This window comes from Cupressus sempervirens, chromosome 7 (genome assembly GCF_028749045.1).
Source record: "Cupressus sempervirens isolate cs-2001-9-10 chromosome 7, ASM2874904v1, whole genome shotgun sequence".
Lineage (NCBI taxonomy): Eukaryota > Viridiplantae > Streptophyta > Pinopsida > Cupressales > Cupressaceae > Cupressus > Cupressus sempervirens.
The window spans coordinates 406,382,526-406,409,761 of NC_143124.1; the positions used below are offsets into that span (position 1 = coordinate 406,382,526).

A 27,236-nucleotide genomic window follows, 5' to 3' on the forward strand; every position below is an offset into this window, starting at 1 on the left:
CTAAGACCCATTACATCCCCTAGGACACTTTAGGATGCCTAAGAATACATCTTATGGGGCCTAACAGTTTGTAATGGGTCATATGTGGTCATAAAGAGTCTCCAAAAACATTAATATTTAATAGGAAATCATATCAATCCTTATGACCCATAAGTTATATGGTAATGGGTTATTAGACACATAAATGAGTCCTAAGAACACTTATGACCACCTTTGAGACTTTAGGATCTATAAGAATACATCTTAAGGGTTGTAAGGTGTAACAAGGGGTCACAACACACATGGGTAAGACCCCATATGACCCCTTATCATAGATTTGTGCATGGTAAGGGATTTGAAGGTGTGATAAGGGGTCCAAGCTGTCATCACGTGTCAGATTGAGTTGTTAGACACATTGATGTGTTATAAGACTCATCGTGACCCCTTACCATACATTTGGATGTGGTAAGGAATTCTAAGGTCTCTTAAAGGCTCCTTGGACACATTAATGTGTAATAAGAGACCTTATGACTCCTTACAACTATTTATGATACCCAATAATATATCTTTTTGGTCACAAGGGGTATTAAGGGGTAGTAGGGGGTCCTAAGATATATGAATGTATTATTAGACACATTATATCACATCAAGACACATTTCTTATAGCTTTTGCTAACATTCAATTTGCATTTTCGGTTTCTTCACCTTTGCATATATATATATATATATATTTGTTCCAAAATTCCTGCTCATATGGTATCCATGAGGATCCCTACTAAATTTTTATGTGTGTCATCTACTCTTTTGACCTTGGATCTATAAGGGAACACTGTAGAGAAAAGTATAAGAAATATTTTAAAATCTGATATTACATATGATCACAGGATGTCTGATCAACACTTACAAAGTTTCCACATTGTATTTGGCTTGATACCTGCCAATTGCATCTTATTGAAAGCCTCTAAAACCCATTTTCATTAAATTTACTTAGGAATATGCAAGTATCGTTGCTCTAGGATCTCATCCTAATCATCATGATACCATGGATGGATCAATCAACCAATTTCCATATTTAATGACACCAATGTCCTATTTTCTTTATGTCAAACTATCGAATTATCTTAACAATCTAGTTAAAGTAATTCTAGGAGAAGAAGCATTTCAGCTTTAAAATATATTTCATTAAAAATTTGGGATGGTTGTGTGTTGAATGAAAATCAATCAATTATATATTATTTTTGTATTTTTTGAGATATAATTACTCTAATATATAGAAAAGAAAAATGTGAAATATATTTGAATAACATTTACATGTAATATCCTTTGTGAACTTTATTTAATAATAAATTTGAAGATCACAGAATATTAAAAACCATTTACTTCAAATAGTTTAGTCCACTTTATGTACATAATCTTGAAAAATAGATAAAGAGCATCCCATAAGACAATGCATCTCCTCATTAGATATGAAACAATATTCCATACAAATCTATAAAATATCTTTAATACGATATATATTATCTCATTCAACATGATATTTATTTAAGATAACATATATATCAATAATAATAAATATTAATAAATTCTTTTATTATTGAGATAAATGTTAAAGGGGTCGTTTAGGCTATAAAATTAAAAATTTGATTCATTTTAATGAGAACCTATAATTTTACAAGATGTAAAGAGAAAATGTATTTTTTCTTATATTTCAGTATTTCATAATTGACAAAAAATAAAATGATCATGAGATCATAAATTTTTTATGGCCATCAAATTAGAATTGTGGCTTCTAATACAATATGCAAGAAATATGTCACATCATAATGTATGCAAGACCAATGACCTTTCAGGAAGGTGTCGAAGTATCTAACATGTCAACAACACAATCATGATCCTAAGCCAAAATCACCCATAATGAGAACATTATCATCAAAATCTGTAAGGTATGCCACTCACAACTAATAGAAAAAAAGAGATCTCCTCATTTCATAAGATAACAATGAAACTATGCCTAGCTTTTTGGCATGTTGATAGATTGTGATAGAAAGAGATCATTCATGTTGTTCTAAAATGGCTAGAAAATTTTCCTTAAAAATACTAGGATTTTCATTATAAGGAGTGTTAGAGATTAAAATTTAAATCAACATATTAATAAATACTTGAAAATTCATATAGGTTATAACTTTTATCGAAAATTGTCCATAGTTTTTCATTTAGAGGTGTACACTATATCATTTGTATCCTTAAGCTTATTTTGAATGTTGGAATGGTTTTACATAATCAAATACATGAAAAATACTTGAATATCCTTTCTCCTTTAATTTATTAGAGTATCCTATGGTGTTCTCTCCAGTGTTTGATCAAGTTCATATGCTAGTGTATCTATTTTCTTTTCTTAAGTAGGTGTATTTCTTATCGTGCATGCTTATTTTTCCTAATTATACATCTAAAATAATAGATGAATTATACTATTTACATCCCATTCCTATCTTGGGAGTGATGAGCACGTATGGTGATTGTTCACGGTATGGTGAAATGTGACCATTGTATGTTGAGGCACCGTACAGTGTAATTAGAGACCACCTTATGTCGAGGCACCATACAATTACATCAACTAATTTGACTAGTCATACTCAATGAGTATGAGTATGAGTACATGAGTATGAGCATGGAGATATTTGTGAGTATGTTGAGTACAATGTGTGGGGATAGAGAGACTGGAGGCATCTACTTTACCGGAGGCTAAAACATCTATGTGATTGAGGCATCCATCTGACTAAGGCATCCACATGTATGAAGGTCAAAGGGAGTGTCTAGAGGCTGAAGGGAGTGTTTTAAATGCCAAACCAAGTACCTAATACCAAAGGAGTGACCATTATATGGATGATTGACCATTGGATAGATGAGTTCCAAGGTTCCTAGTAACCATTTTGTTCTTGATAGTTAATGCACTAGATTCCATTATGAATTACATAATGTATAAATGTCTATGAGATTCGTAAGGGAAAAGAAAGCTATGAAAGTTAGGTTGATTGTAAAGGTAATCTGGGCCTATTAGCCTATCCAGAAACTAGAGTTTGTTATATGTAAATTGTTTACTCTAATACAAAGTTTCTCGGGGATTTTGGGTGGTGGGTTTCTCCCGAAAGGGTTTTCCATGTTAAATATGGTCTTCTATGTTTATCTTATGTGAATATTATTTTTCAATGTTCTTTTTTTTCCTATGCATCTCAATTTTCTAAAGTAGATTTAGAATCTTTTTTATTTCCCCTGTAGATTGGCATTTGGAAGGTGTTTTCCACAATTAGGTTTTCTAACATCACTAGGGATATTTTTCTTGGTTGTTGTTGTCTTTTCACAAATCCCATATAGAAACTACTTATATGTAGATGAAAATTCCCATTCTTGATGATTCTTATTTATTTGCTTGTAAGAAATGAAATTTCTTAACCAAGAATAAAATCACTTAGTAATTTATCCACCTAAGTAGAATTAGGGACGGAGGAGAATTAAATTTCTAGGAGCGAGTTTAGTGGAGTTTGTATGGGTTTGTCTTGTAGATCTAGTACCCATATTTAGATTTCTCTTAAGTCGAGCCTTTTCTATTTTTATTGACCTCTCTCACTACTGTCATGTCCCCAATTTTTGGAGACAGTTCGATTTAATTAATTTAATTAATGGTTGTCCAAGGACGACTAATTAGTTATTTTAATTAAATAAATAATATTAAAAGATGACCTTGTATTTAATAAAGTTACTTGGAGTATTTAATAAAGTCACTTGAGGGATAAGATCAAAAAAGTTCTAGAAGTCTCTGGAGAGGATGGAGGGAAAAGAATAAATAGGCACCCCGGGGCTCCATTCGAATAAGGCAGTTGATTATCTCTCTTTGTTTTCAGGTTGTGATTCGATCACAGGTGCATTGTGGAACCTAGGGTTTCGGCAATTGTCACAGTTGGCCATTGAGAATGATAACTCTCAATTGGTACGCGATTTTGAGGGTGTGAGATATCATCCGAATTATCGCAGATTGGAGGTGACGCTGCAGTCATTTCATCAGGGCAATTATCTGTGGCTTAAGGCCAAATTTTGGAGGGATTATTCTAGGAATTTAGTTTGAAGATATAAGTCATTCACAAGGGGTCACAAGATCAGTTGTAGTATTGGACAGAATGGGAAAGAAGGAAAGTTTACTAGACAATCCTCCCAGCCAGCATTTTCGTACATTGAGGGCAAAGCCTGAGCCAAGGGGATCGACTCAGGATAGAAGTCGGAAATGATTTGCACAAGGCTAAGTCGAAGAGTTAGCGGAAATAGTGTTCGATAAAGGTCGGAATATATAAATTCAAAGTCAATATTACAGCAGGTGGAGGGACGCAGGTCGGATCATCTTTGATGCATTGTCATCATTGTCATCGGAAGGATGCAGTTCATAACGGAGTAGGCACTGTTCAAAGATTGCAGGCAGTCAATCTATACTGGAGAGAGCAAGACAGCGAGGGTTCTCTAAAGTCATTACCGTTTTACATCACCGGTTTCCGATATGAAACAAGGATCCGATTCAGAACAACCGAAAATCCAAATCACCATTACGGAATCTGAGGGCAGCATCCATATCGGATTTGAAGATCAGGAGGGTTTTTAGCATGAGCATTTTGACCCTTTGGGTTTCGAGGTGGGTGCAGAATTCGTCATTGTTAACTGATTGACATCCCTTCTTTTGGCGGCCACCTTGTAAGTTTGAAAGCTCTCGTATGGGAAAGTCTCGATACGCAGAGACAGGCCGGGTGGGACATTTCACCACATGAACTAAACTTTGGGGAGAGCAAGTCAGGATTTGAAGAGATGAAGATTTTAATCTGCTTCCAACGTTTTAGTTGATCATGTGACAAAGACATGAGATATAGCCGGGCCACGCACTTTAGGCATATCGTGGATGCAGTCTTATACATAGCGGGAGATGATCTATCATCAAATCACCTTGGAGAGCTGTCATTTCAGGTCAGTTGATTGCTGAAGCTGATCATCTTATATTATCAACTGAGGGCATTGCATACTGAATGCAATTGGCTATAAGGGCATCCTTCTTGGTTGGCTGTGGAGACTTCCTTCTCAGACTGTGATCTCCTAGGTTTCGCTGCCAGAAGCTAAAGGGGATTGATATAGACGTGGTCTGCTGCAAACTAGGAATCAGGTTCTTGTATTTGAAATTGTAAATTGTGGTGCATTTAATAAAGAAATTAGAGTTGTCGATTGAAGTTTTAGATAATAGAATGATGATCCCTTATTGCAAATTGGCCATCAAGAACAATTTATTGCAGCCTGATCTCAGTATTCAGCATATCCGTTGTGGTTTGCCTATTTACATTCAACATTACTCAAAACTATAAAACAACAAACTTGCACAAAGTAGTACTTTCTTTCGGGTTGAGTTTGTTTGCCAAGTAATAGGTGTTTGTCAAAGTTTAACGGGTGGTCAGAACTCGATTGCTAACTGTTTAACGGAATGCCTAATCATTGAAGTTTTTAGTATCTTGGTGTTTAAGAGGCAAATATCCTGTAGGGTCATCTCAGTGGTATTAGAGCCTGTTTGCCAACTATTTGACGAATTGCCACAGTTCAGTATTGGTTTTTAGTGACCTTTATAGTTAGGGTCATCTCAACTACTATGTTTGGACCTAAATTGCAATCGTAGGCCATCACAATTGTGACATATAATTGTTTTCTTGGTGACAAGACCATGACTTGGATCCTATCTAATAGGTGTCAGACTTTTGCTATCACAAATTGCAACGGGGAGGTGATCCATAATAATAGAGATGATTGACACTACGGTTTAAGCTTCTAGTTAGTCACCAAAATTGTTATGTCAATGCAAAAACTATCATGTAGAAGTGATGTTCATCCATTAGGATTGGTCATCATAATTGTGGTCATGTCGTGGAGTTCTTTTGCGATAGTTGTGCTATGCAAATCATGGCTAGCCATCAGAACATCTATTGCAATTGTGACAAATAGTTGAATTATTAAAAAAAAAAATTCTTTTAGAGGATTTTTCTATTTTTTTTGTTTTCATGGTGGGTATGGGAAGCCTAGGGAAGACATTCCTTCTCAAGAATTTCCACGAAAGAGTTAAAGATAGGTACCAACATTATGCCTAGATTTCTATTTCGTAGACTTATTCTCTTAGAAATTTATAGTTTGAGTTGGCCTGCAACATTGGCTTAGAAATTCCCCATAACATAATTGATTTCAAAGCATATGAATTGATAAAAGTTAAGTTACATGGAAAATAATGTTTTATCATTCTTGATGATGTTTGGAAGAGTAGTGTCGATGGTGATTTGATACCAAGATTGGGTCTTCCCATAGGTATAAATAACTAGTGTAAAATTGATGTAATCAATAGAAATAGAGATGTTGCTACAAACATGAACATGTATGAGTATGATATGCAACATCTCTCTAAAGGAACAACTGGAAGCTCTTTTTCCTATTTCCCTTTCCCTATTATGAAGGAAATATTTTGCCTAAGAAATTAGGGAGCTTGGCCCATCAGATGATAGAAAAATATGGGGGGTTTCAACTCGCCATTAAGAATGTTGCAACATCCATGGCTAGTTTCTTGGACCGGGAGTCAAAATTGAGACAATTAATGGATGTGAAACTTAAAAATCTCATTGTGCAATTTGGAACTTAAAAATCTTACGTTTGACAGTGATCCTGGATCTTGATTGCAATGAATTATGGATACAATTTTAATATTCAACCATTATAGACAAAATTTATCAAAACTATTTCATTATCATTTATAATTAAGAATAAAATTTGTAGGGCTAAGCATAAATCTTATAAACTAAGAAACTACTGAAGGCCATCAATATTAAGTAATTTGATTAAATTGTTTCAACTTTCAATATTAAAAGCAAAACAAAAAGATCCCTCACCTTCAATCTCATCAGTATGAGCTTATACATTATCATAGGAGATGCTCCTCTTTGAAATCATTTTTAAATATATAGAAGGACACGATCATATATTTCAAAATTATAAACTCCTACAAATGCTCATATCTTTGTGAAGCTTATGCCTACTTACACTAGAATGACATACATAATCAAATGTTAGAATATTCCTCAGAGAAGAAAATTCTGAAATCAACACCCAAAATAAAATAGAAGAGAGTGTTGCCTTCATATGAAAAGAAATCAATGAATAACAAACATAGAGAAGGAATTTAACTTACACCAAGCCAAAAGGACCCAAATGTAAATTTTTTGCATTAGCTTCATGGAAAAGCTACTCAATAAAGCATTTTTCCTTGCAAATATTCTTCACCCATTTCTTAACAACCTAAAAAATTCATAATAAGCTTGTTTTCAATGAAAAACTTCTTCTTGACTTTCATGCAATCAAAAATTGGCAAGGAAGTATCATCAAATAGATACATTTCAATATAATGAACATCAATAAGAGTGATCATGCAACAAACTACTACTTCCTCTCTAGTTGTTCAGTTCAACCGTAAGTGCAACATCAACCAATAAAGAGTTAAGACAATGCTTGATCACATGTATCCATTTCAAAATAGGAAGCCATAACACTATCAAATATGTAAAAACAAACAATGATACCCACATGGAAGTCTAACTAGTGACCTTGGGATGTTGAAATTGTTGAAAGGTCTGTTAGCATTTTTTTCCAGGTACAAACTTACCCTTCTAGTCAAGTGTAGCATACATACATTAATGTTCCTTTCAATGTACAAAGCTCATTATTAACTATTATGTTTGCAGTATTTAAAATTATAGAAATGTCATATTCACCAAAAACTATGGCATATGAATTGAGATTTCATATTGAGCTATGGTCTCCTTCTGCATTGCCTAAAACCAAGAGATTCACATAGTTAGTTGTCATGTAATGATAGGTTAATGGTGAGCTTCACTTGGTTTTTAGAATAATTTAATATTCTCTACTAATCATGGCCAGCCACATGAAGGTGGAAGCTCATTTTCCCCACTTGTCCTCTCCCCCCCCCCCCCCCCCAAACATCTAAATTCACCATTAACATCTAAAATCTTTAAGAAAGGATCAATCTTTAAAGTACCTATAAGTTGGACTACTCTTAGGGGAAGTCCATATTCAGTTCTCACATGATTAAATTTATCTAACTCTTATTAAAATGAAAAAGAAAATAATTTTCACCTATTTTAGGATATATGACTTGAGGATATGATCTCACCTATTTCAACTTGGAATATGAAGAAAAACAATGTTCTTACCTGATATGTATGAAAAAATATTTATATCCATGTCGATATGTGTGAAAAAATATATCAAAAAATGTTCCACACCTACAAAAGTGACATCATTTTTCCCATCTTCTGGTGCATGTCATTTTTCTGTTTTATCCAAAATAAGTTTTTGCCATATTAAATCGAGAATGCACATGCAACTATGTCCTATATGCATGGACAATAGGCAAAGCTGAAAAATGCACCACAATTACATTTATTTAATAGGTCTATTAAGTTTATAAATTAATAGACCATCATGAACATTAGAACTCTAGCCACTATGGCTAAGAGAATGTGCTCAGGAAATCAACACATAAAAATTCATGATTTGTTTGCATGCTAAGGACATTAACCTTTCTTATAAGAGTCAAAGTTACAATGTTCGTGATGGTCTATAACTTAAAATACCTAATTAAAGACCTCTAAAAGATGAAAACTAATTGCATTTTTCAGCTTCACCTGATGTCATATGCATATAAATTGAGATTTCATATTGAACTATGGCCTCCTTCTGCATTTCCTGAAACCAAGTGATTCATACAATTAGTTGTCATTCAATCATAGGTTAATGTTGAGCTTCACTTGGTTTCATAGTATAATATTCTCTACTAATCAGGGCCAACAATGTGAAGGTGGCAGCTCATTTGGCCCCAAACAAATTGCCCCCCCCCCCCCCCCGCCCCCCAAACATCTAAATTCCCTATTAACATCTAAAATCTTTAAAGAAAGGATCAATATTTAAAGTACTTAGAAGTTGGGCTACTCTCAGGAGAATTCCATCTTCATTTCTCATGATCAATTCATCACAATTATTTAGTGTTCTCGTACATCTAACATAGGTACATCTAGGAATGTCCTCATCACCTTCTGCATAAAATGAATCCAAAATCACAAAATAACCCATAAGAAATAAGAGTTAAAGTAAAATAAACACATAAAAAATGAGAGAGAAAGAGGAATCTACTTGCCAATAGATGTTTCCATCACATTTGTGGCCATGTTACGTGTTGTGTGAGTTTTATTGTTTTTCTATTGTGCCAAGATCTCTTTGTTTCTTTGCATACATACATACATAGACACATATGCATATGTATGTATGTATACACATATATATATAGATACATATGTATATATGTACATATACATACATACATACATATACATAGATCACAAGGGAACGACAACAAAATGCAAAGATTACAAGGGCACGATAATAAAATGCAACAAAATATTAGATCTCCAAAAATCTCCACCAATGTTCAGAGCTCTCCACTCTCGTTCAAAGCTCTCCACCCTCTTTCACATCCAACTCTCCACAATCAAACAAAACAAATGGGGAATGATTAGAATCGTGTTTTCTTTTTTTTTCTGTTTATAATCCATAATCCACAAGATCTCTCTATATATATACATACATACATAGACACACACATGTGTGTGTGCATGTATGTATATATTCACACACATATATACATATGTATACATATGTATCTACATACATACATATAGATATATATATACACATATGCATACATATATACGTACATACATACATACATACATCTGCATATGCAATTTTATCATATTGGAAAACTACATTTGATCCTGCTAGCTGGGAACAACTGATTATTCATTTTATTGTTCCTAATCTGGTGACAGTTCTATAGGAATTTGTAATCAACCCAACTAATCAGCAACTAGACCAATTTAACTAGGTTATGGCTTGTTTCTTTCTAAGAGGATCTACTATGATATGTTTTTGTAAAATTTCTTGTGAACTTTTTGCATTTTTCCTAGTCTGCATTATTTTTGTGTAGGATCTTGAGCTAAGTCACTTAGCATGGGTTGAGTGTGTTTTATTGTATTATTTTTTGAATTCTATAATATCTATGCAATTGGATGAATTTTGTTGTTGTACCAAGATCTCTCTGTATATATACATACATAGACAGACACACATGTGTGTGTATGTATGCATATATACACATATACATACATATAGATATGTATATATACATAAATACATACATATATGCATACATACATACATACATTCATATACATATTTTTATAATAGTAATATATGTATTGCATATGCATTTGCTTTGACATTGCTCATAATAGTTTTTCAAGGTTGGGAACCACTTCAACATCCTTTGCATCGTTTAGAAGTAATGTCATTGTGGCAGAGACTTCTACAAGGGAATGAGCCTCATGACTATGGCATTTACACAAAAGTAGAACTTTCTTCTTCAACTTCTTACACTCAACTCTTCACTAAAGTTATTCTTCCAGTAGTGAGAATAGTTGCTACAAATTCCTCAAAGCCAAGGGACCCTAAACCTATGCTGCATTTTATCAAGACATCGGAGAAGTTACTACTAGCTTCAGTAATTCATAACATTCTAGATCATATAGTGATGCCCAAATTAACAACAACACTAGATACTTGGGATCCTCATAGGAAGACTGTGCATATACATGCATGATTACATCCTTGGCTTCCATTGTTGGGCCAACATATGTGATGCAAGAGCATCAAGACATGCAAGGATCCCTAAAGAAGACAAAAGATGAACCAGGGTCAAGGAGGAGTTTGAACCAATCAATTGGCATGTGTTGAAGCTAATCATGGACTTAGAAAGTTTTAAAGATGATAAAAATGTAATGAATCCTAAAGGGTCTATTAAGGAGCTTAGGATCTTTGATAGTGAAATATGGGCATAATGGTATATTGGATTTAATTGTGTCTGTTGTTAAATTGGCCTTGAGGACCTAATAGGCAAGTTTAGTGGGTCAATTAGTTGTTTTATTCAATAATATGTAGGTTCTAAAATTCAAATATTTGAATCCCAACAATTAGTTCTATTTTATGGGGAAATTAGATTTAATGAGTTTTAGGCATAATTAGGCATTGAAACTGGCCCAAATTGGTTGGGATAGTTGTAATAGATTATACTAAATCAATTTTGAGGCATTGTATGGAGAGAGTAGTATTGGGATTGATCAATTGTCTGAACTATGTAAAGAGACTTTATAAAAACTTCTTTTTTCATGTATTTGGTGCATGGTGGATTGATTATCATTGATTTCTTGTAGTCTTATGATCTCATTATCCCTTTTTCATATTTTTTGATCAATTCCTAATGCAATAAGATTCATGAAGTTCATTCCTTTTAAGTTTTTTATTGATGCTTGAAGGGTTTGATTGTTTTCATTAACAAGTTTGAGTTTCTACTTGAAATGGTGATCATTCTATGAATGTAGGAGTCTAAGACTCATGGAATGATCTTATAACAGTATGTACAAATCATATCTAGAACAATTTTTTGGTAGGAAGTTCTAAGGATTAGTGATCAAGATTGGAGTTTGTGAAGTAAAAGACACTAAATTCGTGGTTATGGAGCAGCAACAAGAGTTCTAGCCATTAGAGGTTAGTGTTTAATTATTGGAAGTGCTTTGGTATGTTGGAGACAAGGTGAAACAACCTTCATTTGATTTTAAATGTGCTTGGAAGGAAGAAATTTAGGAAACCCTACCTTTGAGGGTTTGTAGGAGATTGATTTGGGGCTTTTCGGGTTACAAATAATTTGGGACTAATTCTTTTGGATTTTAAACATTTAAAAAATGAGGAGAGACTGTCTAGAGTTTGAAGTCTTGGGAATGAAAGAAACTTGTAGGTGCTTTGTTAAATTGCCCTCTTTTCATGCATTTTGGAGCCAGAGTATGGTAACAGAAGGATATGGTCCAAAGGAACAAATGGAACCCTTCTGATATGCTGTAGCATGGCTTAATGGGTATCTAAATCCACCATTTTTGGGGGAGTTTTTTTGGACAGTTTTAAAGGAAAATTCACTTTTATGTTTGTGCAGGGCAATTGGGAAATCAATTAAGCCTTTAGGATAGTTTGAGAGATTTGGGTGTTGGATGTTTCTTTAGGAACAAGAATTAGTTGAAACCTTTTAATCCACCTTGGTTTGGCCTAAGACACTCATCCTACTCATCAAGGACATGTTGGAGTTGTTTATGTACTTTCTTCTTTGCAAAGGGTTTGGTGAAAGCTATACTTCCCTTATAGGTTTAAGTGGGATTGACTTGGTTTTAAATCTCACCATACTTACCTCCACATTAGTATGGAGAGTTTATATCCAACAAATCATTATAAGTTGGGGAATGCACTTCATGCTTGGCATGCAAGTGATTCATCTACATATTTATGCTATTTTATCACCTTAGAAAACTATATTTGGTCCTACTAGATGGGAATAGTTTGTTGCTCATTTTATTGTACCTAATCTCATGAATGTTTTGTAGGAATTTTTAATCAACCGAATTAATCAACAACTAGATCAATTTAAGTAGGTTATTGCTTGTTTCTTTCTAAAAATATCTACTATGATATGTTTTTGTAAAATTTCTTGCAAACTCTCCCCATTTTTCTTGGTCTACATTATTTGTGTGCAAGATTTTGAGGTAAGTCACTTAGCATTGGTTGAGTGATTTTTATTGTTTTATTGTTTATATTTTGGAATATGTATGTAGTTGGATCAATTTTTTGGTTGTGTGAATATGCAATAAGTACCTAAAAAAAGATATCTTTGTATACATACATACATGAATACATAGACACACACACATGTATGTATGTATGTATATATACACATATATATACATAAAGAGAAGCTTATCAATATACATACATACATAGATAGATACAAACACACACACACACACACGTGTGTGTGTGTGTGTGTGTGTGTGTGTGTGTGTGTGTGTTTATATATACACATACATATACATAAAGACAAGCTTCTCTGTTCACCTGCTGGGGGAGATATAAAGAGATACATGTTTGGAAGGAAAAACAAGGAACATTTTCATAGGTACCTCTTCTCCCCTTGAATAAAACCACAAAGAATGGGCACAAAGATCAAAATGGCATGGCATGGCAACAAAATCAAAGACAAAAGTCATGAAGATGACAAGGGCATGACAATGAAATGTAGAGTTCACAAGCAAGGGTAGGGAAATGAAATGCTGAGATCACAAGGGTACAACAAAGAAGCCCTAGATTTCCACTTATCTCCACCAAGGGCATAACAAAAAAATAAAAAGATCGCAAGGGCACAGAAATGAAATGCAACAATCACAAGGGCATGGAAATGAAACCTCCACCAACGTTCAGACCTCTACACCCTCTTTCACATGAAGCCCTCCACAATTGACCAAAATAAACGCAAAATCATTTATATCATTTAAAAAAGAAATCTTCTACTAACATAGGTGTCACAATTGTGATGCCAAGGTCGGTATTGTGACAATGTCAGGGGAAATTTGAAAAAAAAAAAAAAAAACATGAAAATACCCACAAATTACCCTACTGTCACAATTTGACCCAAAATGTTGTAGTGGCCTAATTCAGTGAGTCATCTAAATGCTCGTAAGATGATTCATAATCAATTCCCTCTTCTTCAAAAGATACCACCCTCTTCCAATGAGAAGACGAGTGAGCACCTAAAACCATAGAATTTCTCTTCATCACATAGAAGTGATACACTTCATCATCATCAACATCATTCAAATCATAATCCACCTTGTCACTACCATAACATGTAAAATTATTATTGTTAAACTCAAAATTTTCCTTTACACAGTTGATTTGAGCAATAATGAGGTCTTTGGTCTTTTCCATAATAGGAAGAATCAAACTCTAATAAAGTGGAGGGGCCCAAGGTCTTTTCTCATTGGCTTCCAAATTCTAATATAGGGAAGAGGCCAAATAAAAAGGGAGATAAATGCATCTATCATGGTTGAAATGGTTGAGAATCAAAATATGATAAATGAAAAGGATCCCAAATTGATAGTTTAGGGAAACATACCACATAATAACTTCTAACAACTCTAACCAAGGCTTCGATAGAGTAGTAGGCTCATAGACACCATCAATGCTTTTGGTGATCATCTCGCATCATTCTTACAGTGAAACAAGTGATCCACCACTTTTGCAATGTATCTCTTATCCATATAGAGTTTAGTACTAGTGTCATCCATCATAGAAACTTCTGTAATCAAGTCTTCATTGCTGCATAGCTCCATACCATACAACATAGGAACACCACTATCTCAACTATCCATAGAAGTCTTCCTAACCAAGGCATTCATGCTATGCAAGGATTCCATATATAGAGTAAGCCCTCTAGGAGATAATTTTTCCTAGACTATGTGTATATTTAACCATTGTTTTAAGAAATAGGTTCTAACCTATTTTTGTCCCCACCTATTTCCCTACAGATAAAACTATGCAAGAATAAAAGAGAGAAAACCACCCAAATGATGGTTAAAAACTACATATCCAAGGATAAAACCACCATAACGAGGTATTTATCTTGCATGAGTGAGAATAATTTGAGAAGGAAATAATCCCAATATGACCACTCGCAGACATTATTTTCTAAGTTTTAGCTAAGCTCCATTGGGACCATGTTCTAATGATCCCAATAGACATGGTCATGAGGTGTTACACCTATATTTTGAAGGATGTATATGCAACAAATCTACCCTTACAATACTCATGAGATACCTTCCATGCCACAAAGATGGAATTAATAACTTTAAAGGCATTTATCAAATGCTTAATTGACCACTTGGGTCGAGTAAACTTGTTAATATAATCAATTTTCTTTAGATTGTCAATATCAACCCAAACCTTAGTAATCCCCTATATTTGGCCATACTTAGGCCCAAATAGATAGCTATGGTCTATAAAAAGTGGTTTATTTGGGTTGCTAAAGATAAATATTCCTCGTAATGTTGATACATTTTCTTAAGAAATAAAATCATGGGTCAAAATGTGTTCTCTTTATAATGCAGATGGATTTTATGTAATAACAAACTACAAGGAATTCATATCATGAATAAACTTAAGAATAACCAAATGGAGGATATTAAAATCTTCAAACTAAGAGTTTTCTATACAAATATAAACAAAATTATTAAATTATATTATAGTCAGGATTTTAAATTAAGCTTCACACATTCAGATGACTTCTATGATGGATTACCCTTTTACATAGATCTTTTAGGTGGCTAGTATTCCCTCTTACATGGTCATTTTGATATAAAAATATTATGTATCTCACTATTATATATACAAAAATGGATAACATAAATAAATAATAAAAATTCACTATTTGAAGGAAATTCATTCTAAAACTTAATTTAGCGTATCCCAATTATTTCATCTTGATTTGAGTTAAAGGCATTTCAACTCTTTTTTGTTTTTTGTATTGAATCACAGTTCAACACTCTATTTACCAAAATAAATATTGGCAATACCCAAATAATCTTTGATATGATCTGATTTAATTTTTATTCTCTTAATCCTAATGAAGGATTATTCTTGATAATAAGGATTTGGCCTATAGATTGATGTGGGATCTAGCTATCTTACTAAAACATTGAAATATTCTCAGGTGGTTAGTTCTGCAAGAGAGAGAGTGTATCATTGGATGAATCCTATTCCTAGATAATGCTTCATTTAAAAACTAAATGTGTATAAGGAAAAGAGATGAGAAAATATGGGCAATAGAACATAGATAACTAGTCATAAATGAAGTGATAAACTAATAAAACGTATTGTAGCTTCCAAACATAACCAAAAACAACCCAAAATACCTTAGGATGACAATATTTAGACAAGTATGTACTAACAAAATTGATTATATTGAAAGGACCTATAATCTTTTGATTTGAAAGAAAAACATAGACCTCCAACTCCACATACAAAGATTCACATGCACAATAAGGAATGTAGCTTCAATAAAGGATAAACATGACACAAATCCATAAAATTTGGAAAACTGCAATACAAATCATTTAGAAGGAACTAGTGTATCTATATAATCAATGTTGAATTAAATCTTTTCTACAAAGTTCTCGACAATCAAATTAACTTTTTGCAATGTGCACAAATATGAGAAGGAAATAAGGGACATAAAAATGAGGTGAATATATAATATATAGAATAAATAAACCCTAACTCAACTATGAGAGAAAATGCACAAAAATAAAGCATGAAACTACACCAAACTAAGAATGAACGTTATGAAAATTGCGCATGAATTGAAGTTTAACTAATGCATCACTCAAATTGCACAAAAATTTCCCCAAAATGATTAAAAACCATGAACCCTTATGGAGAAGTGAAGCTCAAAATAGATATATTTGAACTGATAGTAACCATGAGATAACTACTTCAACATGTACTCCAATTGATGTAGAATTGAAAAACTCCCTCAAACTACATTAAAACTATAAAAAATATCATTAACATAAAAAAAGCAGCTCAATATTGCAACATTAAAATATTTCAACCCCTCAATAACTATTAGAGCTCATAAAGATGTTGAGTGGGAGTGGGAGAAGAAGCATCGTGTTATGTTTAAGCTAGGGTTTCAGGTGCTATGAAATCTAGTGAGGAAGATGGTGAGAATTCAGATGATGTTGAGCCAGACAGAAGGAGGGAATCTCCTATGCTTGCCCATTGTTGGCTCATTTTTGATTGTTTCAAACTATGGGTGGATTCAACTGCAAAGTGGGGGACTTGGTTGTCATTTCCTTTCGAGCCCTTTAGGGATGCCATTTTCTCTAGTATGTTTCTTTGTAGAGAGGGACCTAGTTTGGTCATTGGTGGGTTCACTTCTAGACTATGGAGTGTTTCCTTTAGTGATGGCTACTCTGCTTGTGAGCTTGGAACTTTTGATTTATGCCTTTCCATGTTGCATTCTGGGGTGTTGTGTTGCTAGGTTACCCAGATTTGGGTGCTTAATGTGGTATTTTTTGTTGGTATGTTTGGGAATCCTTATTTTTCCTTTGGAGTGGTTGGCTGGGGAGTTTTTGGTGTTCTCGTGGAACAATGGGGATCTATCCCTTAAGGTATTTCATCTTTTGGGAAGTTTGGTATTTGACCCTCCTTTCTTCACCTAGGGGAGCTCTACTTCTAGGTTTATCAATTTTGGGGGCTATTTTTTGGTTTAGTGGTTGGAAGTCATGTATCTCTTAACTCTTCCTCCTTATCAAGCTTTGGTGCTTCTTTCATGATGCGTATTGACCATTTTCTTAAGTGGACTATGTTTTTTGGTTTTCCTATTAGTTACCAGGTGGTTGTTGTTTCTATTGAGATGAACTCTCATCTTCAATTTCAAAGGCAGCTTCAGTTGGTGCTTTGGTTTGAGGAATGGTTCATGTTGTTGTACAATATGTGCACAACTCTTATTGAGGTAGAGATAGATCATCAATTGAGGAGGTGATATATTGTGTGGATGTTGTTGATAATTGGCTAAATAACACTCCTCTTTGTTCAATGCCATAAAGGTGGAGTGGTTTTAAAAGAGGGTTTTCTTGGGGTTTCTTTTCCTCCTCATTATCCTTATTGAGGTGGGTTTCCTTGTTCTTAAGCTTGAAGGAAGATATACCAAGAGTGATGCTTCTTCTAATCTTTGTTTGTTGATTTGGAGTGTTACTCCAAAGTGAATGTGAAGTTTGTTGGCTGATTCTTCTACAATCTTGACTGTGAGATTGACTCCTATAGAGGTCGAGTTGATTCTAGTGTTTTTGGTGGTAGAGTCTAGTTTTATTAAAGGGGATGGAACCTAGGTGGCTACTAGAGATAGTGTGGATGTTTGGAAGTTTTTCTCCAACAACTTTAGATTCAAGATCTTCCCTCCCCCTATTGCTATTGAGGAGGACCCCTTTTTTATTGAGGCAAGAATGTAGTTTGTGGGGGTACTATATATTTTTGAGATGGTTGACATGAATTAGTGTTTTTATTGGTTGTGGACCTATAGCTATAAGGGTGTAATAAGAAAAAGCTACCCATTGCCTGTGATTTGTTTCTAGGCCTTCTAAGGATGAATTTATCTCTCTGTCCAAGTTTCTTTTTCTCTTGTGACCAGATGGTTGTTGTTAGTTTTAAAGGGCTCACCTGGGTCCTTGTTTCTTATTTTTGGGTTGATATTGTAGCTAGTATGAGGGCTTGTCTCATGCTGATCCTTAGCAATGCAGATTATGGTTGTTAGATTTGTTACAATTAGACCTTTTTTTTTGGATAGAGGTAGACCTTAGTTGATGTCTCCATGGATGTCCTACACTAGTGCTATTAATTTTGTGTTTAATAGTTTCTAGTGTGCTTTGTTTGTACCTTAGGTTAGCACCCTCTTGCTACTTTTTAAATTTAACAAACATCAAAACTTTCTATTTTAGCCTAAATTTAGGAATCATAAGATTTTGTGGGCATTAAGATGCTTCATATTTAGAGAAATGTGTGTCTTTGATGAAAATATTATGTAGTTAAGTTGAAACTGTATGTAGTTATGTGTGTGTGTGTCTGAAGATTCTATTAGTAGTCTAATTCATATTTAGAAAACACCATGTCTTGGAGCAAAATATTGTAGAGTGAAGTTGAAGTTCTTAGCTACCTATTAAGGGATTCCCACCTCTTATAACTTCATCTTTAGCCTGAATGTGAAATTTTGGATTAGGTATATAGCATGATGATTCGTAGTATAAGGAAATCATGTTGAATCCTCAATGTTGGAGATGAAAAAAAAAAATTATAAATTAGTTGTACTAATCACATAAGGTATAGATTTGTCTAATTATAAATTCCCATTTAAGTATATTTGTTTTTTGTTTTACTCATATTTAATAATGCTTCTTTAACTATTAATTTTTTTTCTATCTCGTCATATTCCAAAATGAAATTACACCAAGAAAAATAGACCATATAAGTAATTTTATACACTCACTATATCAGTACACACACTCATAATACTATGGTTTTGTTATTATTCTTATATCATGGGTATGTGCAGGATTATGGTGTGCCAAAATGTGGCGATCTGAAAAATATATAGTTCTAAAATGCCTCAAAGCATTTAAAAATCTATTCCATCTTTTTTCCCATCCATCTTGGTACTAAAGAAAAACAATGAATACATTTATAATGCCTACTATATCTTTTGATACCAACCCTGTATGGTCAACTTTAAAAACATCTTGCAAATGTGGTTTTGGTCTATTCTTGTGTATTTTTTTACTTCAAACATGTAGCTGACCACTATTTTTCACCAAAATTTGATGAAATGAAAAGGGTTTCTTACAAATTTTCTTACATTCCCATAAATGTAAGGCTTGTCAAATTATGATTTTGGTAAGTAATTATTACTTATTTTCTAATGGAGTTATGTATAAAGTACTAATTGACACACTACTTGAAAAATAACTACAACTTTAAAATGGTACAACATTTTTGAAATAAAAAAGATGTATCACATTATATTCTTCATATATCATAAGGAAGAAAGAAAGAAAATTTAAATTTTGCAGTGTTTTGAATTAGTTAAGGTGGTAATAGACAAGAAATTTTTATTCCAAAAATACTAAAGTAGAATATTAATAATCAATTATTTATTTAGAATAAAAATACCCTGAAATATACGTCACATCTAGACATGAGTCTACTTCCTCTATCTATAATATTATTAATAAATCTTATCATTTTATTTTGATTAAGGTGGTCAAACATACGTCTACTTCTTATTTTTGTCCTAAAAGTTATGTACTATTGCATTAAAATTCAAAATTTTGACCAATAAATTTTTCTATTTTTTAGATAAGGCCTAGTAGTTTAGAAACTAAATTCAATTTACTAGAGATTATTTTCTCTTTTTGATATAAAGTTTATATCAAGTAGAAAATAGCACATGAAGTTGACATAATCTTGATTTACTAATTTTTTATTGCCACCTAAGAGCATAGTTTGGTTGACCATGATCCTGCACATACCCTCATACAACTTCATATAATTTGGTTTTTAAATGGCCCAATCTAATTACATGTTAAATGTGTCAATTAATATGCACTGAATTATATTTGTGTTTGACTTTAATTTATTCATTTTTTTGGCATTTAAATTACATTGGAAATACCTAGATAGACATTGTTATACCCAACATGAATCTTTCTTAACTTGATACTTATACAATATTTTAATTCAATCATGTTAACAAATGACAATACATACTAATAGGCACGAAATCATCCCACAATGTAAAACATCCCCATAACTACAAATAATCCTGGTAAGAAATATTAAATGCTGCTAATAATGAAATGAGCCTTAACAACATTAAATTTATAAGGTCTTGCACTTTAGAAAGATATAGTCAACATTGACTAACAAGGTTTGACATTCACGGCTATTTGAAGAGGTTGCAAGTTTTCATGTCTTTGTAGTCACCTCGCTACACTTTTGAAAGATATACACATGTGCAAAAAATCACATATGTTGCTTGATAGAAACAATAAGCAACATGCTCAACAATATTATCAAATTGAAATTATTCAAACAATATAAATTAATTGCAGGCATGCGAGGAATTTTTTATCAATTAACCTTTTCTAATTCTTTAAAGATTGCTACAAAATACAACTTTCAAGATATTTAATACGCTACCTTATTTCACTGACACTTTTTCACTAAACATTGGACATTTAAAGATCAATGTCTTCTAAAAGTTACCAACCATGTAATTCTCCGTACATAGAGCTTAATTTTTCCCTCCAAGTATTGTCCCCCTCTATTCACTTAAACAAGTTGTTTCTCTCCACAACACATAAAAGTTATGTCTTAAATATTTAGCATTTCATCTTAGTTTCATTTTGAATTTCAAATTTAATGCTTGCTCTCCACAAAAATTAATAATTATCCCTTAAATATTTAGCATTTCATCTTCATTTCATTTTGATTTTGAAATTCAATGCTCCCCTTCTACATTTCTTTATGGTGTCCATCACATACCAAGGTGAAATTGCTAGTTCGTAACATCTATGATTTTAAAAACTATGAAATTTTCTTAGGGAAACTCACTATGATTTGTTTCAAGTGCTTTAACTTAGTTCAAATCTCTTGGTCACACAATTAATACGAATATAATAGATGAATCTTGTAACAATTATTTAAATAATTGTCGTACTTTTATTGATTAAATTATATATCACAATTGAACTTAATCACTCAAGTAAAGAGATCAAAAAACTCAATAGTTAAATATTCTAGAAAAATGTCAAAAGTAATTTCAAAAGACTTCTATTTATCTAGTATTTTTGAATTTCATTAACATCCAATTTAAACTCCATTATTAAATGTACCCATGTACAATTCACTCTCATTAGAAATAGATTCTTCTTAACCACTAATGAAACATAGATCAATTATTTTTTAAAACTTTTTCGATGGAGGGTTCAGAAATATAGACATGAAGATAATATTAAGATTTTTCATTCTTTATATGATTTATGTACCATTGATGAACATTACACACTAAGAAGAATAATAAGTATAGAAAAAGTAAGTTAACTTTGACTATTTAACACTTTTAATCTGAAAATCAAACATTAACATGTAGATCGCTTCAACCGTTAATTCTGCCTAATATAAAAATTAAAATCGGATATTCACTTGACTTCAGATGCGTGAAATATATGCAATTAAAATGCTTTGCAAGAGCAGTTTTCGAAGCAAAGTGTTTTACATTCATCTCTTGACACCAACCCTGGCTTTGAAGAATTCTCAAAAGCATAAGTAAAATAGGGTTGCTGTCTTGACACCAACCCCGGCTTACATTAAAATCTAGCCTAGGTCAAAGTGCAGTAAGCGGTCACGAATTATTGTCATCATTTGTGCTTCTGTGGGTGGAGCAATAGTTTTGTTTATTTTATTGTGGGCACGTATAAACAAGTCTCAAAATAGAGTACAACAGAAAGAAGACTACGACGATGATGATCGTGTTGATTGGTCGGCAGGCCTACCCTTGCGGTTCTCATTTCAAGAATTGCAGGATGCTACAAATGACTTTAGCATTACGTTGGGCAGCGGAGGATTTTGTTCACTTTATGTGGGTGACCTGTCAGACGGCTCGAAGATAGCAGTGCAGCGCCTTGAAAGAGCAGGACATGGAGAAAGGGGGTTCGGGACAGAAGTGGAAATGCTAGAAAAAATCGATCATCTTAATTTGGTTAGACTGAAGTGCTTCTGTGAAGAAAAATCCCATCGAATGCTTGTCTATGAACTTTTACCAAATGGATCTCTTGGTAAATGGATTTTTTCCAAAAAGGACCACCAAATATTTTCTCAACTGGAAGACTAGATCCAAGATAATTCTTGATATTGCGACAGCATTGACATATTTGCATGAAAATTGTCAAGAACGTATAATTCATTTTGATATCAAGGCACATAACATTCTCCTGGACCGAAATTTCAATGGGAAAGTGTCAGATTTCGGGTTGGCAAAGTTGATTAACAGAGATCAAAGTGAACTGATAAACATGATGAGAGGGACACCAGGATATATGGCGCCCGAGTTGTTGAACATGCATTTCACAGAGAAGGCAGATGTAGTTAGCTTTGGAGTCATGGTGATAGAATTTGTCAGTGGAAAATGAAGCAGAGAGCTTTCAGAGGACAGCTTGTTTTCATTGTTACGAGTTAATGGAGGTTAATAGATTTGGTGTTGCCAGGACTTGTAGATGAGGAGACGGGGATAAAAGGAGCAGTAAAATTGTTAAACGTTGGGATGTGGTGTGTCCAAGACAATTTTACGAGAAGACATGCGATGTCCATTGTGGTGAAGGCTTTGGAGGGATTAATTGACACATTTTACGATGTTCCTTCCGTGTTATCATGCTCGACAGTTGCTTCTTACAATCAATCTATCGTCTCACCCGAGCCATCTATTTTATCTGGACCTAGATAATTTTTATATTTGCTGATTTTCTTCTCGAGTCTTTTGCAAGAAAAAACCCCGTGATCTCTGTGTTTGTTCATAAATGTTTGAATAGGTCTTTATAGAACATGTGTGATCCGCTAACTGCTATAAAAAGTAAAATCTAGGCCTATTTGAAAATGTTAACCTAGGTAGACGCTTCCTGTAATAAGATAAATTGTTATCAGCCCACACTAATAACAAGGCTCACTCCTAATATTTTAGTTCTGACTTCGGACATTCTGATTTTATTTGCCCTTCTATAAGACGAGCAACTAATGTTTCCATGTGATCATTTTTATTATAGTTTGTGCTGAGAGTTGAGCCAGTGAAAATAGATGGAGTATCTAATATTTTCTTCTATCCTCAGATTTAAAAACGTTTTGAACTACTGAGTGTCATTTTTAGGAGGTTGATGTACCGCGGGTATGTATACAGATAATCATTTCTTGTAGACTAGCATAATAAATATTAGTTTAATCTATTTACTTCAAGTAAAGTTACATTTTAGGGGTGAGTATTAGATGTTGTTTATAAATTTGGCAATTAATAATTTATTAGAAAATTATGGATGAGACAAATTGTGCAAGCTTATTAATATCAATAGTATATGATTATTAGGGTATTTTCTTATTGCGAAATATTTACAGTCTAATTTATGTTATATATGATACAAAAGAAGAAACAAAAATACTACATTCATAATTGAAAATATGTCAATAGCCATCTTTCCACTTCTAGAATTCTAGAAGGTGCCTTAAAAACAATCACGGGAAATAAATAAATCTTAGAAGAAAAAGAAATAAAATTATTCTCTTCCATATACAATCTATGGAGTTAAGTTAAAGATAACCAACGAAAATAAATAAAAATTCTCAATAGAAAATTATGAAAAATGACTCATATCCATGTATGTATTTGAAGTAAAATAAAAAATTTCTTTCCTTAATCAACAAGAAAGCCAATACTGAAGCCAACACCCCTGAGTGTAAGGTGGGTGCTGAAGTTGGTGTTCAAGGGATTGTCACCTCCCCTATTAGAAACCTAAAGATTGATACTTAGAATGTTGTGACTACGAAGACTAGGGAGACTTAGCTCAAGAAACCTATGGGAGGAGATAATCAGAAGGGGGATAGTTCCCTTCCTCAGAAAACCTTTGATGGTTTCCCACAAAGAAGGATGATTTATCCAAATTGGAGGAAACCATCACTACCTAATCAAGAAGAATGAGGATTTGGAGGAAAATAATGATAGGTTGGAAAAATTTTATGTTCATTTCATGCACTCAGTTGCCACTATCCTTCATCTTTTTCAAGATAGGAAGGTGGAGATCAATGGTGCTAAAGACAGGGAGACTACTCATTCTCACTATAGGTTCCTTGTAGATTGCTAGTTATGGCTCTTGTTAAAGATCCTAGCCAAAGATAAGAAGGAGAGTTAGTTCTTTGTACCTTTCAATTTTTTTGTTGTGTTTTGTTATTATAGTTTACTCTATGGCCCATGGGGACTTTTATTTTAAAACTTTTTTGACCTTGTTTATGTCCAGATGAATTAATTGGGCTAGGCTTATTTGTGTTAATGGTATTATGATAACTATAAACTAAACTATCTTTAGATATAGAAATACTTTAGTTTTGGGGGTTTTCGATATTAAGGAAGGGGATAGGTTAATATATATGAAATAACTATTAGATGATGTTTAGTGATGTTTAGCTAAGCTCTTTTACATCTTTGGGTCAGCCCCCATTTTGGTTTCTTTTAATATAAGAAACAAAAAATATAGATAGAAATAAAGCTCTAGCTATATTATTTCAATGATTGCACTTATTTGAAAGATAACATTGGCCTTCTACTTGCAAAACTAAAGTTTAAATTACTACAATGAGCTTGTTTTCTCTTTATTGTTAAATATCTACGAAGACCACTACTGTGTCACGTACCTTTATGAATAATTTGAGATGTGCTATCGTAAGAGATATATACCTATTGGTTGTGTTATACATAGGGAAGTTTGGAGGATAATCGTAAGTGGCTATCAACATGTTTTTTATATTAAAAGAAATTTAAAATGGGTGAATGGCCCAATGGAACAAATAAATGCTAGTGTCACTAACAACTTTAAAATAGCTCACTAACCAAAGCAATAAGAGAGCTCACTTACGACCCATCTTCAATATTAAAAACACCGACTGGCCAAAGGGGCCATTCAAAATTTGTAGACCCCTTCTAATAAAGATGAAAAAGAAAGAAAATAGGCCCAATTGAGGGAAAAATTCAAAATCTAGGGAGATGCCACAATTTCCAATGTTAAAAGTAATGAAACATCTATCCTTCCACTTCATAATTTCCATAGTCACATCCACTTAAAATGAAGTGACACCAACAAAGAACCGACAAAAAATAAAAAACTTTCAACCTGGGAGCACCAGGAAAAATAGGGAAAAAGAAAATTGAATATATGTATATATATATACACATACACATACAATGTAAGTAAACATAATCAAATTTTAATGTAATACATATATGTGTCAAAAATATGATTGAAAAGTTCATTGTTGTTGAAGATCAAAGAGAGAGATTGTTGTAAAAGAATGTTTTCAATCATTGTTTTGTCATTGATGTCAAACCTACTATTTGTAGGGATGATATTTGCTTATAAGATCCAAGCACTATCACTTAGTTGGTTGATGAAGAGAATTTGATGAACAAGATGTAACAAGAGCACCTAAAGGAAAGGTTGAGCTATGATATTGTAATGAAGTGCAAGGATTAGTTAAGACAATGGTTAAGTAATGTATTGATGACATAGTCAAAGATACAAAGGTTGGTCACACTTAGATATATTGGAGGGAGAAGTTGTAATCAGGTTGATTGCAAAAGCTTTAACTATGATCATCAGTAGGTGTCGAGAAAGTTAGTTGAAGCTGAGTAAATTCTTAGTAGAAGACGAGTAATAGACATTTTTAGTGTGTTTCAAGTGATCTTCAAGTTCCAAGTACAGATCAGGTGTCAAGCATCAGAAAATTTTAAGTTGGTGATGAGTGATCTTCAGGTGCTGAGCATCAGGAAAAACATAGTTGATGCCGAGTAACACAGTATGTGCTAAGCACCAGTATTTCAATAGTACCGAGCTGCTGCATTAGTTCAAATAATGAAGATTCGCCAAATCCAAGCCAACATAGTGGTTGCATTGAATTTTGTGAATCAGTTGGAAGATAAGGATGATGAGTTGTTGGCATAGAATCTTATGTAAACCATTTTTGGATGAATTCTAAAGGATTATTCAAGAAGTTTCTAGAGGAAATAGAATATGGGTTAGATACAAGGAATCCTACCTAATCCATGCGAATTAAAATTGAAAAATGGAAGAATCAAGTAGGAAAAGGAACTCCAAGACTTCTATTTAAGAAGCCATAAACCAAGAAGTAGAGAGCTGCTAAAGTGCCAAATTTGTGAAGTGATTGAAAGGGTGTCAAGAAGGAGACATCTAGGAGAAGGAAGAGCATAGAGGCTCTACTTCTACGAGTGGTCATGAAGAAATGATTGCATTGGTACATTGAGTATGGATACTGAATGAGACAAAGCTTGAAAGAAAGGGCAAGCTATTAAGAGTTGCAGAGTTTGAAGACCAGGCAAGGGTATGAGTTGAGAAGTGATCTGAGATCTACTAATAAGTTGTATGTCGTAGTCAGGTCAAGATTTCCTAAAACTCTCTAGAAATTGTATTAGACCTAAAAATCCTATGGACTTAGGTTGGCCTAAAAACCATTTGTAAATCCTTTAATAGGGTGGCATTCCAAATAAATTTTTTAAAGTCCTCTAATCAGGCCCACTTCTAATAGGGTGGTTAAATCCTCTAACAAGGTCACATTTAACAATGTGTTGTAAGCCTTTGACAGGGCAAGCCTTTCAAGGGCATCACTTCAGAAGTGTGAGAATTGAGTAGCATGTTACTGGTGGTTTTTTTCAAATTGAGTTTCCACATAAACCACTATGTCATGTGTTGATTTCTTGTATGTCATACTTGCATATTGATTTATAGTAACTTTCTCATTAGATAAGTTAAAGTTTGGATGAATGAATGGTTGAATTGGTTTAATACACTAAAAGAAAAGTTTCAATAGGATAT

General features: G+C 33.2%; 2 pseudogenes; one reads left to right on the forward strand and one right to left on the reverse strand.

Moving 5' to 3' along the window:
* Positions 1-23,095, forward strand: part of LOC149547249 (G-type lectin S-receptor-like serine/threonine-protein kinase SD2-5) — a 35,657-nt pseudogene extending 12,562 nt beyond the window's left edge.
* LOC149547248 (G-type lectin S-receptor-like serine/threonine-protein kinase SD2-5) overlaps positions 1-27,236 on the reverse strand; it is a 113,095-nt pseudogene that overhangs the window by 58,938 nt on the left and 26,921 nt on the right.